The sequence below is a fragment of the Sciurus carolinensis genome, chromosome 14 (genome assembly GCF_902686445.1).
Source record: "Sciurus carolinensis chromosome 14, mSciCar1.2, whole genome shotgun sequence".
Lineage (NCBI taxonomy): Eukaryota > Metazoa > Chordata > Mammalia > Rodentia > Sciuridae > Sciurus > Sciurus carolinensis.
The window spans coordinates 13,170,057-13,185,851 of NC_062226.1; the positions used below are offsets into that span (position 1 = coordinate 13,170,057).

At 55.2% G+C, this 15,795-nt stretch overlaps 1 protein-coding gene across 1 annotated transcript in view; it reads right to left on the reverse strand.

Annotated features, from left to right (window-relative positions):
- The window catches only part of Dab2ip (DAB2 interacting protein), a 241,180-nt gene that overhangs the window by 220,473 nt on the left and 4,912 nt on the right, over window positions 1-15,795 (reverse strand). The window lies entirely within an intron of this gene.

Consider the following 15,795-nt stretch of genomic DNA (forward strand, 5'->3'; position numbering starts at 1 on the left):
TGAAGACTTAAATATACATGCACACAACATAAGAGGAAAGGAATTCTTGAAAAAGATACAAAAAGCACAAATCATCATGAAAAGGATGGATACATTTAATTAAAATATGAAACTCCTCTTTATCAAAGGAAAATATGTGCAACACAATATCCAAGATATATATAAAGGCCTTCCACAAATCAATTTTCAAAAGAAACAATAGAAAATTGGGGAAATATCTGAAGAGGCAATTTGCAGAAAAGGAACCACAAATGGCCAATAAACATATGCAAAGATAGTCAGCCTCACTTGTAATCCAGAGAAATGCAAAATAAAACCTCAGTAAAATGCCATCTTGCACCTGTCAGATTGGCACAACAACAAAGTGGGGCATCAGGGACACGGAGCCTGGAGAACTCTCATACCCTGCTGACTGGAGCAGACATGGATACAGCCACTCAAGAACGATTTGGCAGCTTTGAAAACGTCGAGGTCATCACCTCTGTGACCTGACCCAGGCTTTCCTTGTGGCACATACCTGGAGAACCTCTTGCTCGTTGGAACAATATACATGTTAAAGGAGACTCTGAAACAGTCCCAGTGTCTATTATCAGAAGAATACATAAGCAAATTATGAAGTGTTTGGAGAAATTCTACACTGAATAGAGATTCTACACTGAATAATTAGAGATTCCTTACGAATCTCCAGTGAAGGGACAGGGGAGCAAGTGGCAGAAACATGCAAAACAAAATACCATGTATCACATAGAATTGCACAGATGTAGCAAATGCATAAATACATTCAGAGGTATGACAGATACACCATTCAGCAAAGCGTTCACTCTAGGGGTAGAGGGAGATATGATGGGGTGGTAGGAAGGGGCTTTCGTGTCTGGAGTGGTAAATACACAGGTGTCTGTCTTATTTTTTCAAAACTCTTCATATGTGTGTTTCTGGGGCTCAAACCCAGAGCCTCATGCAATGCCAGGCCAGCACTCTACCCCTGAGCTACCTCCCCAGCCCCAAAATGTTTTTAAGGTACAGAGCAAGCATGATGGGAATCTTGGAGTTCTGCTCCAAATTTCACTTTCCTCTTTCTTTCTCCTTACCCTCCCAGGGACACTCTTCCACTGAAATACGTCCCCAGCCCTTTTTATTTGCTTGAGACGGGGTCTTGCTCAGCTGTCCAGTCTGGCCTCCAACTTGCAACCCTCTTGCCTCCACCTCCCAAGTCTCTGAGTTTACAGGCGTGAGCCACCGTGCCTGAGATGACTTTCCCCATTTTAATAGCACAGTCATAGTGTCTAAGTGCTCAGTTCAAAACCCAAACACGAGTGACTCTATCCCCAATCTCCAGTGGAGTCCTTCACACGCTAGTCCCAGTCACCACGCAGCTGGGCCCTGAAGCCCTGCACACTCTCTGAGACCTTCCTGAATTTACACAGTCTGCTCACTCTTCCCAGACCTGGTCCTCCCTGCCTCTGCCCAGCCAGTGTCTATCCTCCATTACAGTCCAGCTCAGGCATTCCAGCCCACAGGAAGCCCTGCAGGTGTTCATCGACTCCCCCAGGCGGAGAGTCCCCTCAGCACCTGCCCTCTTCACTGTCTATTGCATTATGGATGGTTGCACCTGGTTCTGAGTCTGTCTCCTGGAGGAGACTAGGAACTCTTCCAGCCTCCATCCTTGTCTGAGCCACCGCTGCAGCCTGACCATCTGCATGAGGCTTGACCTTAGGAAGGTTTGTTTAATGAATGAAAGAGCTAAGTAGGCCCAAGTGTTCAGAAACCCAGAGGGGCCATGCCAAACTCGCAAAAGGAGACCAAACCCACCACCTATTGGGCTGACTGCTTGGTCTTCATTGAACATTCTTCATGATAGTGTGAACTTTGGGGACAGAGAGAACCGTCCACACCTAGGATGAGCTGTTTGCCAGCTGTGTGAACTAGCACGCTGTTACATCCCTCTGAGCCTCAGTCTTAGTGTCTACACAACTAGGATGTGATTAGGACTCATCATGAGGAGTTATTAAGAGGATTCCGTGAGATTACAGGAAGCATGGCCCTGTTTGGAGGTCAGGTAGCTACTCTCAATATTGGAAGATACTTTCAGGGAAGAGTGGAAGGAACCTCCTATGAAAGTGGAGGTCTAGCCAAGTGTCGGGGCTCATGCCTATCATCTTAGCTACTTGGTGGCTGGGGCAGCAGGATCACTTGTGTCTATGAGTTTGAGACCAGCCTGGGTGTCTCCAGAAAGAAAAGGAAGGAAGGGAGATAAAACTATCACAAGGTTGTTCAGCAATTCTGCACCAAAGCATGCGCCTGGAGGCTGTTGGAGCTGGGACGCCAGAAGCATGCTCCAAGTCACTGCTCCTAGCACTGCTTCCTCCTGTCCTTCGCCCCAGGCCATCCCACCCCCTGCCCAGCATGCACCTAGAAAGTGATGAACTGCACAGCATTTCAGAATCACAGACCCTCCTTTCTGTCCCCCCTATCCACTCTGGTCCCCTCCAATCTGCTCTCACATGTATCCCAGGGATGCCAATCTGGGTCCTTCTTTTCCTTGCCAGCTTCCATCTGTAGGGGCGACAGAGCCTGTGGCACCTTCCCCAGGGATGCATCTGAAGTGATTTATCAAATGCATCGTCTGCACTATATATGCAAAATCTACATATGTCCACTTGTCGGGAGCTTCCATCAAAGCAACACACAGGATCGTAAATTGCTTATGGTCCAGACTCTAGAAGATAAATTGGATGGCGTTACATGCTGTACATGCAAACAAATATATAAAATTGACAGGGCTGTGTGGTCACTGGAAAAGAACAACACAGTGTGCTTCAAGGGTTCTGGTGAGAAACTGAGCCAAGGAGTCGGTGCTCTTTGATCCAGGTCTCACTGGATGATATAATATTATCCTGGTGACATGGATATTAGCCACCCATGGCGCTATGTCCTATGCAGATGTCTGCCATCTTTCTTAGCTACTCTCAGGAAGGTCATCGATGACTTCTTCATTGGGAACACCAAAGGATACTTTCCCGTCTTCATCTAACCTGATCTCTCGGCCATGCTTCACCCCATAGAATTTCTGCTCTCTTCTTTCCCACCACAGTCTCCCAGTTTTTCTCCTAGTTCTCGGTCACTCTTTCCACCCCTTGACTACCTCGCTGAACTCCACTGGGCTATAAAAGTTGGAGGTGAAGACTGTCAGAGCCCCTGTGTCCTGGATTCTCTCCACAGGTGACTTTGACTGCTTGGAGCTCATAGCTTCAACCATGGGCTTTATGCCAGTAATTCCTACACGGCCACTTCCAGCCCAGCCCAGGCACTGTGGTCTCTTGCCAGGACTTCAGTAAGTGCTGAGCTGGTTCCCTGCATCTGCCTGTCTGTCTCCCTCTTGGTTGTGTCCATTGGTTCTCTTCAGGAGGTTTGCAAAGCACAAATGCAACCACATCAGCTTCTTACAGCCTCATGTGACCTATCAGACACTGGGTCTGGCCCCCCATCCACCTCTACAGCCCTTTTCCTGTCTTCTTCCCCCTACCTCTCTGCCCCCAGCCATCCCAGCCAACTTCCAGGTCCTCAAATATGCAATATTCCTTCCCATGAACCCCCTACCAAGTTCCCCTCTCCAGAATTTTTCTCTGTCCCCTCCCCTCCCGGACCCAGTTAACTTCTTCCCATGGCAGCTTTAATGTCGCTTCCTCAGGGTAGTCTTCCCTGGCCTCCACACTACACACCATGGCCCTAGTTGAGTTCCTTCACTGACCACAGTGTGTTATCACCTGATGAAATGTCACCATCCTGCCTTGAGCACAGGGATCGCGCTTAGTTTTGCTCATTGCTGCACCTGGTCCCACCCCGAGCAAGGACCCCAGCACATAATAGGTACTTGATGAACGTTGTCTGACGAATGACCCTGTGTTTGCTTGTACAACTCCCCTGATGGACTCTACTTACCGTGGCTGGACATTGTAATGAGAGATTTCTGCACTTAGGTGCCCTGACAATATGTAAGCATGCTTGGATGCATTTCCAGTTGCAATCATTTAATTCTCACAACCACCTCTGAGGATGTTCTGGTATAGTCTGTGTCCATTAGATGTGAGGAAACTGAGGCTCGGAGAGTACAAGCAAATTGAAAAAGATCACACAGTCATGTAAGTGGCAGAGCTGATGCCCACATCCACGTCTGTTGGATTCTAAATCCAGTGGGGCTTTGTAACCACTGGGCTGCACTGCCCTTTTCTGTGCATACTATTCTATATTAGTATAAATTAATCCATAATTTAATCTCTTATGGAGGTAGCGGCCCTTCCCCGTGGAACTGAGATTCAAAACCTCATTCACTGAAGCATCAGACCAAGTACCCCCAGGCCCACAAGAATCCCCAGGCAGTGGGGACATGAGTGTTGGGGAGAGAGAAGGAGAGGGAAGAGCTCTTGTCCGGTGCCCATGCAGGGTGGTGACGGTCAGGAAGAACCGATGGCAAAAATGGACGGAGCTCGCCTCTGCCTCTGAGGAGTTTGCAAATGAAATACCAGACGGAATGCAGCTGTGCTAGACACGACACATGGAGAAGATCACGTGCTGCTGACAGAAAGGCCGGGTCGCCAGGACAGGCCTGCTCGCAGGGGACTCAGCCATGTTAGTCCAACCAGCCCAGATGCTTTGACTCCACCTCCACAGTGTCTCCCACTCCCACCGCTGTCAAGGTCAGTACCGTCATACTCCACGCCAGATGCAGGGGGCAGAGACAGGCAGCAGTGTCCCCAGGGGCCACCCCGCATGCTGGCCCACGTGTGAGATAGTCCCAGGTGGCTGCTAAGCATAAGTCAGAGTTGGTGGCTGTGGGGCCCCGATGCCAGCCTGGGCAGCACAGGGGGCTCCAGGAAGGGCTCCTGAAAAGATGACCTCCCAGTGGGTCTTAAAGGAGGAGAGAGAAATGTCAGCCAGGCAAACGAACTGCTTTGCCAAAGCATGAGCGGCAGGGAGTGCCGGGGGTCACAGCCAGGGCCACTGGGTGTGGGGTGGGAGGGGCAGCCACAGGGGTGGGGGAAGAGCGGTGCTGGTCACCAGGTCCCTGAGCACCATGCCCAGGGGCTAGGACTTCGGGGAGGCTACTGGGAGATCCGAGGGAAGGGAGGGGCATGGACAATTCTTGAGTTTTACATGGATCTCTTCCTCTGGAGGAGGAGGATGGACTGAAAAGGAACAGACTGGAGACCAGCAAGAGCGTGGCCCAGGGAGGGGCTGGGAGGGCCAGGAGAGGGAGCAGAGAGGACAGACAGCTCAGTGAGCAGCTTGATCAGAAGGAAGACCCCAGACTGCATGGTCGCTGGAGGGGAATGTTTGGGGTGGGGATGGACCCTGGGCTATGTACACAACACTAGTCCCCCTTCTAGAAGGAAGAAACCATTCTTCCAGATGTGGAAGGCCGCTGGAAGACTCTTTGGAGCTGCCCCTGCTGAAGAAAGCCATCTCATTAGAGGTGACACTCCCTTCCTGGGATGTCCTACTGGATGACCAACCCAGAAGCGTGATGACTGCCCCATTGGCACTGCCCAGGACAACTCGGAAGGGCCGCCCTGGGTCCAGACACCTGCTCCCACCCCTTCTGCGTGGCTGGACCTCCGTTGAGACTGCACGCAGCTTCGCCCCTGCCTCCCCTCCCCCGAGCAGGCGTGGCGCCTGAGAGCAGTCCCCAGCGGGCCTCCCGCGCAGACACATCTCAGACCCTGCAAATGGTGACAGGGAGGACAGAAATCACTCGCTAGGTGTCCCGGTGGAAATGACCCAGTAGATAGTGCGACTTTGAAGTTGCCAGGGAGAAAGGCGAGCGGTACTCAAGAGAACAGGTGAGATCCCAGAACAGGCGGAGAGGCCGGCTCTTCCTGAGAAGACATTGGAGGCGAGGTGGGGTGGAGCTGGGGTCAGGAAATAGAAGGAATCATAGTCTTAACTTTTTTCCCCCCTTTGCAGATGGAAGGAAGTAACGTCTGCTTAGGGGAGGGGTAGATGATAAAACAATTATGCAAGGAAATAATTACTGCAGGGTACAATATCTGTCACCACAGCAGCAGTAAGGAGTGCAGGGCCCCTGTGGGCAGGTAGGAGTTTGCCAGCCCGTGTGGCCATAGGGGCAGAGGACCCAGCCAGAGGGTGATTTACATATGAGACGCCCAGTTAAATGTAAGTTTTAGATAAACAATGAATACTTGTTTAGTGTAAGGACATCTTCGGCAATATTTGGATATACTTAGGCTAAAGTTATCCATTGTGTACCTCATTCCTTCCTGTCCCCCTCATACACTAGTTGGGTCACAGACTAGTTGGTCAGTCCAGGTAGTTCTCCTTCCCCTCCAGATTCTCTCCTTCCCCTCCCTTGCTCCAACACCTTCCATGGCTCACCATTATTCAAAGCATGAACTGGTCGGTCGAGGCCCTCTGTTTTCTGATCTTCAGCCCCACTCCCCACCCCATCCCACATCCCTGGACTCTTCCTTTTGATCTCTGCCTGTCCGTTTTTTGCTCTAGTCATTTCCTCTGCTCATCCTCTCTCCAAGTCCACTCTGCCAGGAAACCTCCTAGGTCTAAACCCCTCTTGGTGGGAGGAGATAGTCATGCCCATCAATGAATAGCACCTTGGGCAAGTCCTTTCACTTGGAGCCTCCATTTCCTTGACTCTAAAACGGGCTCAATACTGCCTCTCTTATCCATTTGCTGAAGGGATGAGGATAATGTTTAGAAAGGGTCAGGCACACCCTCAGAGGTGGGTAGACTCCCCGCCTGTGGCCAGATCCCTGCCTGGCACCCAGGGGCATAAAGTCACATTTGCTGGATTGCATTGACTCAAAGGTTCTGAGCTTTTACATTTCAACTTGCTTCTCAGACTACCAGGCCCAACAGTGGAACTTAGACAAATTCAATTTCCTAAATTAAGATGGTCTGAAAAGAGATGAGTAATGAGGCCACTCTAATTCTGACGGCATAACAGGTTTTTCCCCCAGTCGACAACGGGCCAAACCAGCTCCCCCTGAAGAGCCAGCCCCTTTTGGAATCAAACATGGCGCCCAGCCGCTCCAGCTGGAAGCAGGTAATATCTGCCACACACATTTCTGTCTCAAGCACCCCCAGTCCCAGACCACAAAAGGTGATTTCTTAGAACCATTAGCATAATTACCCGACTGCAATGCTATAGAGAAGCGATTAGATGAGCCTGTGATTTTTGCACAGTTATTTGTCTCAAGTAAGTCACCTGAAGTTCATCTGCCATGAGGATTCATGGCTGCATTCTGTAATCGTAGGGAATTATTTTGCTAATAACAGAGGTACCTTGATCTAATTTAGTTTTAATGCCAGGAGGTGCCCTCCCAGAATAATCAGCTTCAGGCCAATTCCAATTTCCAGGTTTGTTACACATTCTGAGAGAAGATTCAATTCAAGGAGGCTGAAGTTACTTCTTTATCACCTAAAGTCATCTGGGGGCGAAATGGATCCTACCTCTAGGTGTTTGCAGAAAAATGCAGGGAGAGGCACTGCCGCAGGGAGCCAGAGTGGGCTCCCAGCCAAGAGGAACCACTGGGTCAAGTTCAATCCATTAGGCATTCCTGGGAGAACCCTATTTTTTCTTGCATTCATTCATTATCTCATTCGTTTTTTATTCCATTTCTGAGGTCTCTCCTCAGCATGACCTGGTCTCTGCTGTAATTGGATATAACAATAACAAATATGGATGCCAATCTGTTCCAGGAGCATTAACGCCGACCAACTCATTACATCGTGTGAGCCAGGCAGGTGCCGCTATTGTACCCATTTCGCAGGTGAGGAAACTGAGGCAGAGAGGTTAAGAAACTTGTCTCAGTTCAGATAGCAGTTAAGGGCATAGCTGGGATTTAAACTTCCCTGAGATCACAGGCAAGGTGGAATCCCGAGCCCACAAGAAATGGTCAGCCTGCTCTATGCGCTCACTCGTTCAGTCCTTACAACCACTCTGGGACAGAGCTGTTGTTAGCTTCATTTTTTTGAGGAAGGAAAGGAGTCTTGAGGGGGCATTGACTTGACCAAGGTGAATGCAGTGAGTACATGGGACTTGAACCCTGAGATTCTGATTCTGAACCTAGTGCTGCCTTGGCCAAAGCTGGGAAATTTGTGCAGTGTCTTTTGAGGTCTTTGGCAGAACCTGGGTTTAAGGTAATCCCCCAGGTGCCTAGTGACCTGCAGTCCAGCTCTGATCCCTTGGGGCAGCTCCTCTTCCCCACCCCCACCTCACCGGAGAAACTAAGTTCCTTTGTTCCTGTGTTACCAAACAACCCGGCTTTCAGATTCCAATTCTTTCGCTCATATGCTTATGCTCTCGACAGAAGGCTGTCTGATTCTGCAGGACAGCAGGCAGGGAGCTGTGACTCTGTCACATGGAGGGATTTTCCTCCATGGATACTGCTGGAAAACCACTGGGCTAGACAGTCTGTTGGCTCCTGGGGTTCCCAGAGCCAGGGACCTGGGCTCCACTGCTGACCAGCAATGCCTGCAGGCCTGGGGGCTGTTGGATGCCCACCTGGGACCCCCACCCCACCTGCCTGAACAGCTGTCCTGCTTTGTTGGCAACACCAAGGGCCAGATCCTAGAAGGACCTGTCAGCAAGTCCAGCTGGGTCCAAGATGCCACCTCTAGGGGAATGAGCCGCCCAGGAGCCTGGTGACAGGTGGTGTCTGCAGCCATGCTCAGGGCTGGGGTCAGTCGACCCTGGCACTGGCTGGATGACAGGCTACTTCCTGCCCGTCGCCCTCTTGTTTTCTCTCTCGTCTTCTCCCTTTCCTAAAGCCATACTTTTTTAGACTCTTTCCCTCCTTCCTCCAACAAATGCCCCTGGTCACCACTTTCTGTTGAGGCTACAAGAAAACAAACAAACTCGGGCGTAACCAACCTCGGACAGAGCCTTCACAGGTGGCTGCGTCCTGAGGCGACTGGCACCACCCCACACCCTGGGCGCGCAGTGGCTGGGGGTGGGAAGGCTTCCTGGAGGCAGTGGCGGTCAAGGGGCACCAGCATGTGAGTAGGAGGCGGCAGGTGGCAGAGAATCACAGGTGGGGAAGAGGCAGATAATGTAGGTCCGGGGGAGAGGTGCACTAAACTGGGGAGGCCGAGGAAGCCCAAGTGTTGGCGGAGCCACCAGCCACTCTGTCTGGCTTAAGCATGGACATTGGTGGCCATTTGCAGGTGGAGTAAGGTAGACCATCCAGGACCCAGGCAGCAGGTCACCAAGGGGCAAGAACCAAGGAATGGCCAGGTGTGGTGATGTGCACCTGTCATCCCAGCAACTGGGGAGGTTAAGGCAAGGGGATCCTAAGTTCAAGTCCAGCCTCAGCAACTTAGGGAGCTCCTGTCTCAAAATAAAAACTAAAAAGTGCAAAAGGGCTGGGAATGTAGCTCAGTGGTAGACCACCCCTGGTTCAATCCCCTGTACGGAAAAAAAAAAAAAAAAAAAGGCAGGGGAATTGATCCTGAGGGTCCTGGGGAGCCAGTGGGGTTTTAAGCAGGGAGGGAGGCGGAATCTGTATTTAGAAGCTCATCTGGCGGGCTGGACCCCCCACCATGAGCACACAGCTTCCCTCCCCCTTCTCTCCTACCCAGCCCCAGCCTCCGCTGACACAGTGACACATGGATGGAAGGAAAGGGGATTGGGGGCTCCTGCTGTTCATCCGCCCTGGCTGACCCAAGCCTGCAAGGCAGCCCCTGACCTCTCACCTCCTGGACCAGGGTCAAGAGGTGCTCAAGGCTCCATCTCCCCCACCCCAGGCTTTGGTTTTGGCGCCCTCTGCAAAGTCAGTTTGTGCACCAGAAGCTCCGCTATAGGGCAGCTCCCAGCTCCCTTCCAGCCCCTTCCATCTGAATCCTGCCTCTCACAAGCCCCTTCCCCAGCCCTGCAGCCCCTCTTGGCTCAGGGTGGTTGTCCCCACCCCACTCCCAATGCCCCATGCTGTGGGGGAGGGGAAGCCCTCTCCCCAAACACAAGCTCTTTTGTTCCAGCCCCGTGGCTTGGCCCTCTGCCCTGTGCCCGCTGCCCCGCAGTCTCCTGGTGGAGATTTTCTTGCTCTTAATGAGCCCCAGGTCAGCAGAAGACGGAGGCGCTGGCATGCAGGGCTGGAGCCAGGGCTGGAGCTCAGGCCATTCCTGGCCCCAGCTCGGGACCCGGCCCCTGCCCTGCTCAACCCCTTCCACAGCGCCTGCCTACTCCAGGACAGTGGCGCGTGGCAACGTCTGGTAGCTAGTACGGAGGGGCTGGGGTGCTGCTAACTGTCCTGTAACACACAGGACAGCGCTCCGCTCCCCGACGACAAAGAGCGAGAGGTCCTAAATGCCAATAGTCCAGGTTGAGAGATCTGCTCCAGGATAAAGCCTGTCACCCCAGGGCTGCCTGGGGCCTGGCCAGCTACGTGGGCCGTCATGCAACGTGATTCAGGCTGGGAAATCCCGAAACTCACGTCCACCTCTCTTGGGGCTGCTTCCCTTGCTGGGGGTCCCCTGCTGCACCACACTGAACTAAATCTCAATTCTTTCCACCCCCTTTTCCCAGCAGGGACCAGCCCCAGCTGCCCCCTCCCAGAAGCCACCTGGGACCCCCTGATTCCTTGATCAGTCCCCACCAGCCTTGCCCACCCTGGGTCCCCATTTCCCTTCTATATGAGGAACGGTGGAGGTGAGTGGACTCTGCCCCTTCCTAGCAGTGTGACAATGGGCGACCTCCATGTTCTCTGCCTCAGTTTCCTCCATAAAATGGGCGTGAGCTTTCCAGTGAGAGGTCTGTGGGTTCTCGCATCTCCTTTCCTCTGTTCTCCAGTTTAGCTTCTCAAGGTGCAAGAGGAGGAAGATTGGGGCTGTCCTCCTAGATGCCAAGAGAGCGCTGGGCTGCCAAGGACACTGCAGGACAGAGACCTCTACAGCCACACCCAGCAACGCTGCTGCCCCCTGACTCCTGGCTGCCTGGACTCTCTCCTTCCTGCGGCTCTTCCCAGCTTCCCAGCCTCCTCCTGGGCTCAGCTTCTCCTGCTGGGATTGGACCTCAGAGGTGTGCAGCCACCTGGTGCACCTGAGTCCGCTCAGGGGAGGGGGCCTGTGCTGGGTGAGGTGGGGTTTGGAGTCTTAGAAATTCTGGAAAGACTCAGCAGAACACACCCCGTGCCCCTGTTTGAAACCATTCATTCAGAATAAAGCCCAAGCCCTGAGCCTGGCACCCAAGGCCTCTGCCTGGTCCTGCTGACCTCTCCCGGCTCCAGCCTCCTGTGCCCACTGGGCTTGGGGTCCAGCCCACCGAACTGTTGGAGGTTCCCAGAGAGGCTTCAGTGTGGGTCTCAGCTCCAGGCCTCACCCCTGCAGCTCCTCTTGCCTGCTCGCTGTGCCCTTCCACCAGGCCGGCACTGGTCACTCAGCTCAGCATCCCCACCCCATAGGCCCTCCTTCCCTGGCTGTCAATCAGCTGTGGACACCTGTTCTGAGCTCCTCCCTGAGGCAGGGACCCAGCATGGTGCTCCCAGGGGCCCTGCCACCAAGCAGAGAGGCAGAGAGCTGTTAGGCGGCGTGCGAAGTGTGAATCAAGGAGACCAGGAGTGAGACCCTGGGCCCCAGCACTCCTCTCCATCCCAGCGTCTGCCCCTCGGAACTGAGCTGCCTTCAGGGTTCAGGGGAGGCAGGGGGATGGAACATTCCAGTGCCTGGGCAGCCACCAGACTAACTGAATCTCTGGAGCAAGGCTGGGCATCATCCCAAGGCCCAGCAAGGATCAGAATCCTCAGGAAATTCTGGGGCAGCCAGGTCTCTTCCTGCCACCCAGGTGAGGCTGCGCTCTGCCAGAGGCTTCCAATGCTCTTTAATAGCATCCCGTGTGCTGCCCTGACCCGGGGCCCTCCACAGCTTGCAAGGTACTTTTACTTGTATCAAATCACTCCACCATTCACTATTCATTCAACAAACATTCAGGTGAAGTGCTGGGGCCACAGAGTTGAAGTTCTGAGCTGTGTGCAACAGGGACAGACACACAGATAAGTTGACATACAAGGCCATCAGGTGTGACCAGGCTGCCCCAGATTCCTGAGTGGAATGGTGGGTTACAGCATCCTCTGGTCTGCAGCAGAACCTGCATGGAGCAGGGGTGACAGGGGGCCCTGGTGGGGACTGGCAAAGGACAAAGGTGCAAACACAGGAGGGGTGCGAAGTAGGTGGGGGGGCAGAGGTGTGGAGCAGTGGATGATGTTTGGTCATCTGTCCTGGTGGCCTGGCTGAGGACCACAGGGGAAGGGAGGAAGCAGAGACCAGGGGAGGAAGGAGGCCGGACATGGTCAGGAGGCGCGAGGAAGGATGGGAGAGATTTCGTGGGCCCAAGAGGAGGCTGGCAGGGTGGTCCTCAGGTGGCGGGAGGGGACAGAGCCCTGTGGGTAGGATCGGTCTCCATGGGGTAGTTGAGTGAATAGGGAGGCCTGCAGCCAAATACAGGCGGGCTCAGGAGGGGCCCTGGAGAGGTCTCTGGGGTTCAGCCTCGCTGCTCACTTGCTGCTGCACACAGTAGGCCGTCACTGCGTGCCTGTGGGCACATTCATGGTCCTGGGGGCAATGGGAGAGAGACGAGCAGAGAGAGATACAGAGATAGATGGGGACATGGACACAGAGATAGACTGAGACAGCGACGGGGAGTCTCTGAAAGGCTGCCAGGCCCTCTGTGCTGTCAGAGGCCAGTCTGAAGGAAAGGACGGCCACCCTCACCCCACCCCCACAGAGCTGCAGAGGACAGACCGGAGGGCCTCAGAGCAGGGCACCCAGCAGAGCCTGCACCCTGGCTCCCAGCTTCTGGCACAGTCCCTTCCTCCAAGACTGGCCTCACCAGGAAGAAAGGGACCCTCTGTCCCCACCCTGGAGGAAGAGGCTGAGCCAGGCAGCCACCTCCAGAGGCCAGGGTCCAGCACCTGCTTCCTCCGCAGCTCACCCAGCTCCCTTCTAGGTCAGCCTCATGCTGGGGCTCCAGGTCACCCTTTGGCTGCCTCTGCTGACGGCCGCCTCAGTGCCTGGCATTCCACATTAGCAGAGGGCAGTGTGAGGCCACTCGTGGGTAGTGCTGGCAGAGCTGGGATGGGGATGGGGACAGGCGGCCCGGCCACTTCAGGAACTGCAGTCCCCGGAACTGGCTCTTCTGCTCGCAGACTGAACCCGTGGAGCCCGGCGGGCACGTGGGACCACCACACCGTCACATGCTCTCGCGGGGGCTTCTGCAGATGCCGAGGCGGGCAGAGGGCCGTCACCCTCCCGCGGGGCCCAGCTCTCTGCACGCTTGTCTGCCTGCGCTCGCACACGGAGGCGCTGCGGGAATGTAGGTCACCGGCTGGAAGGCCTGGGGTTGTGGTGACCCAGCCATCCGGGCACAGGCTTCAGATTGGACAGGAATCCACCCCTCCCTCCACCTGCCTCTGCCCCGCTCCCCGGTCAGTCCGACCCCAGGCCCCTTGGGCTTGTGTCTTGTTTTCCCAGAATCCTTGGGTGGGGCTGAGACTGCCCAACCCTGCTCTGCCCAGGGGAGGGGCAGGGCTGCTCGTCCACCGCCCTCTTCTCTGTGAGTTTGTCCCTCTGCTGGGCAATGTCGAGCCCCCAAGTGGCAACGTGGCTGCCGCCCTGAAGAGTCAGAAGGCATAGCCCATGAGATGTCCCAGGACTAGAGGTAATGACCCCACTGACAGTGGGGAGCCAGCGGCCTCAGCCAGGCTGGTCAGGGCTGGCGTCCTGCGGGAGGGGAACCCTGGGTGGGCATTTGAGCCGAAGCTCCGGCCAGCCTTGGAAAGGAAGTGGTTCTGATATGTGACTCCGGTCCCTCCACCCTGGAATCAGGGCCTTCATCAAGGTCACATCTGGAAGGACCATCAGAGACTCCTCTACAGAAGGCTGTCCGGTGGCCCCGCAAGCGCAACAAGCCCAGGACACCACCCCTCCTCCCATCCAGAATCCGCTCTGCCAGGGGCGTCCCCTCCTCCACCTGAACACCCACATTCCCGCCACGCAGGCCAGAGATCAGGGTCCTCCCGGCTCTTCTCTTACTCAACCCCCACTCAGTCGCCACCTTCTCAGTCTGGCTCACCAGGCAGCTCACAACCCAGAGGCGGAGGCACACAGAGAAGCAAGTGGACCTTGTCCATCGTGTGCAGTGGGATAGCAGGAGGTCCAGGGGTCCAGGGAGTCCAGGCAAGGCAGGCTTCCTGGAGGAGGCGGCCTGAGCTGTGGGTGGGGGTGGGGGGACGGCAAGTGCACAGGTGACGGGGAGGGAGAAGTTAGTCCATGGTGGGGGGGCGGGGAGAGAGGGGGTGTGACGAGACCCCAGCAGAGGGAGCCTCTGCAGGGTCAGGCCCGGCTGCCTTAAGTCCTGTTGATGGGTGAGGCTTTATCCTGCTGCAGCAGGGGCAGGGGGCACCACGGGGTTCTTAGTGCGGCCCTTCTGGCTGCACATGGGGAGCGCATTGGGGTCAGGTGGAGATGGGAGCCGGGGGAGGGCAAGATGGCGGCCTAGGCTCCCTTGAGGAATCCCAGCTGGAAGGGGCACAGCTGTGACTCGGGGGTTCAGCAGCCGCGGGCATAACCACGCAGCAGAAGGAACAGGATGGGCAGTGGGGACAGTCTGGACTCCAGCATCCAGGAGGCCAGCCAGGGAGAGGAAACTGGGGACACACTGTGCCTGCTGGGAAGGGCCCACCTGCCTTCTTGGAATACAAAGGGGTGGAGCAATGGTCCAGCCCTGGGTGTGAGTCAGGCCTCATCATCGGCAGGACTGAGACTTGGACCAGGAGCTCAATTTCCTCTTCTGTAAAATGGGGATCAATGTGCCAAGAATTGCATTCGGCAGTGGGAAGGCTTGGGGCACTGGGCCATGCCACTGATCGTCCAACGAAGTCTGCAGCAGGGCACCAGCCTCCACCATGAGGCAGCCGCTGGCCAGGACCAGGCATGCTTTATCCACCCTCTGGGGCAACTCCCCTGGAGGTGTGCAGGGGAAAACCTAGGCCTCTGACCCTTCAGGACAGAGCCTTCCAGAAGCCATAGAAAGTAACGCCTTGAAGCACACAGAAGCCCCTGGACAAGTCGCTTCCTCCCACTCCCTTCCAGAGCCTGTCCAGTCTCATTGCTCTTCTTGATTGACGGCTCCTCAGGATTTGGGTTCTTCCCTAGTCTGTGGGGTGGAGGTGAGGAAATCACCACTCAGCCACCTGCCCCTTGAAAAGTCCAGAGGCCCAGGAACGGCCTGCTGGCAGGACCGAGGCTCCCTGAGCACGGGGAGGGCTGCAGGTTAGGGACTCAGCCCAGAGTGGTGGAGAGAGAACTGGCGTCGGGAGGCCTGGGTTGAGTCACAAGTTCCCCTCTAACTGTGTGGTCAGGGGCTCCTTGGAGCCTGGATGGTCTCATCCAAGTGAAAGGGCTGCTCCTTGCTCTGGGGGGAGCTGAAGCCTCCATTCATGTAGAACATTTAGCACGGGCCCCATACATAGTAAGTGCTCAGTAAACGGACCCAGCTCTGCCTCTCTGGCCTCACGTCCTCCCTAGGAAAGGGCCCCGGGGGGAGTGAGGCCTCTTCTCTCCCTCCAGTTTCCTTGGAGGCCCTGCCAACCTGGTCCAGGAATCCGAATTCTGGCATTCCTTCCCACCCCAGGTAGGACAGACTGGGGTCCAGGTCTTTGCCCAGGGCCTGTTGAGCTAGCCCAGTGGTAGAGCCAGCAGGGGGCCTGAGGGGCAGGGCAGGCCCAGGCAGAGCCTCCAACATCCTGTCTCATGTGCGCAGCTCAGGAAGGG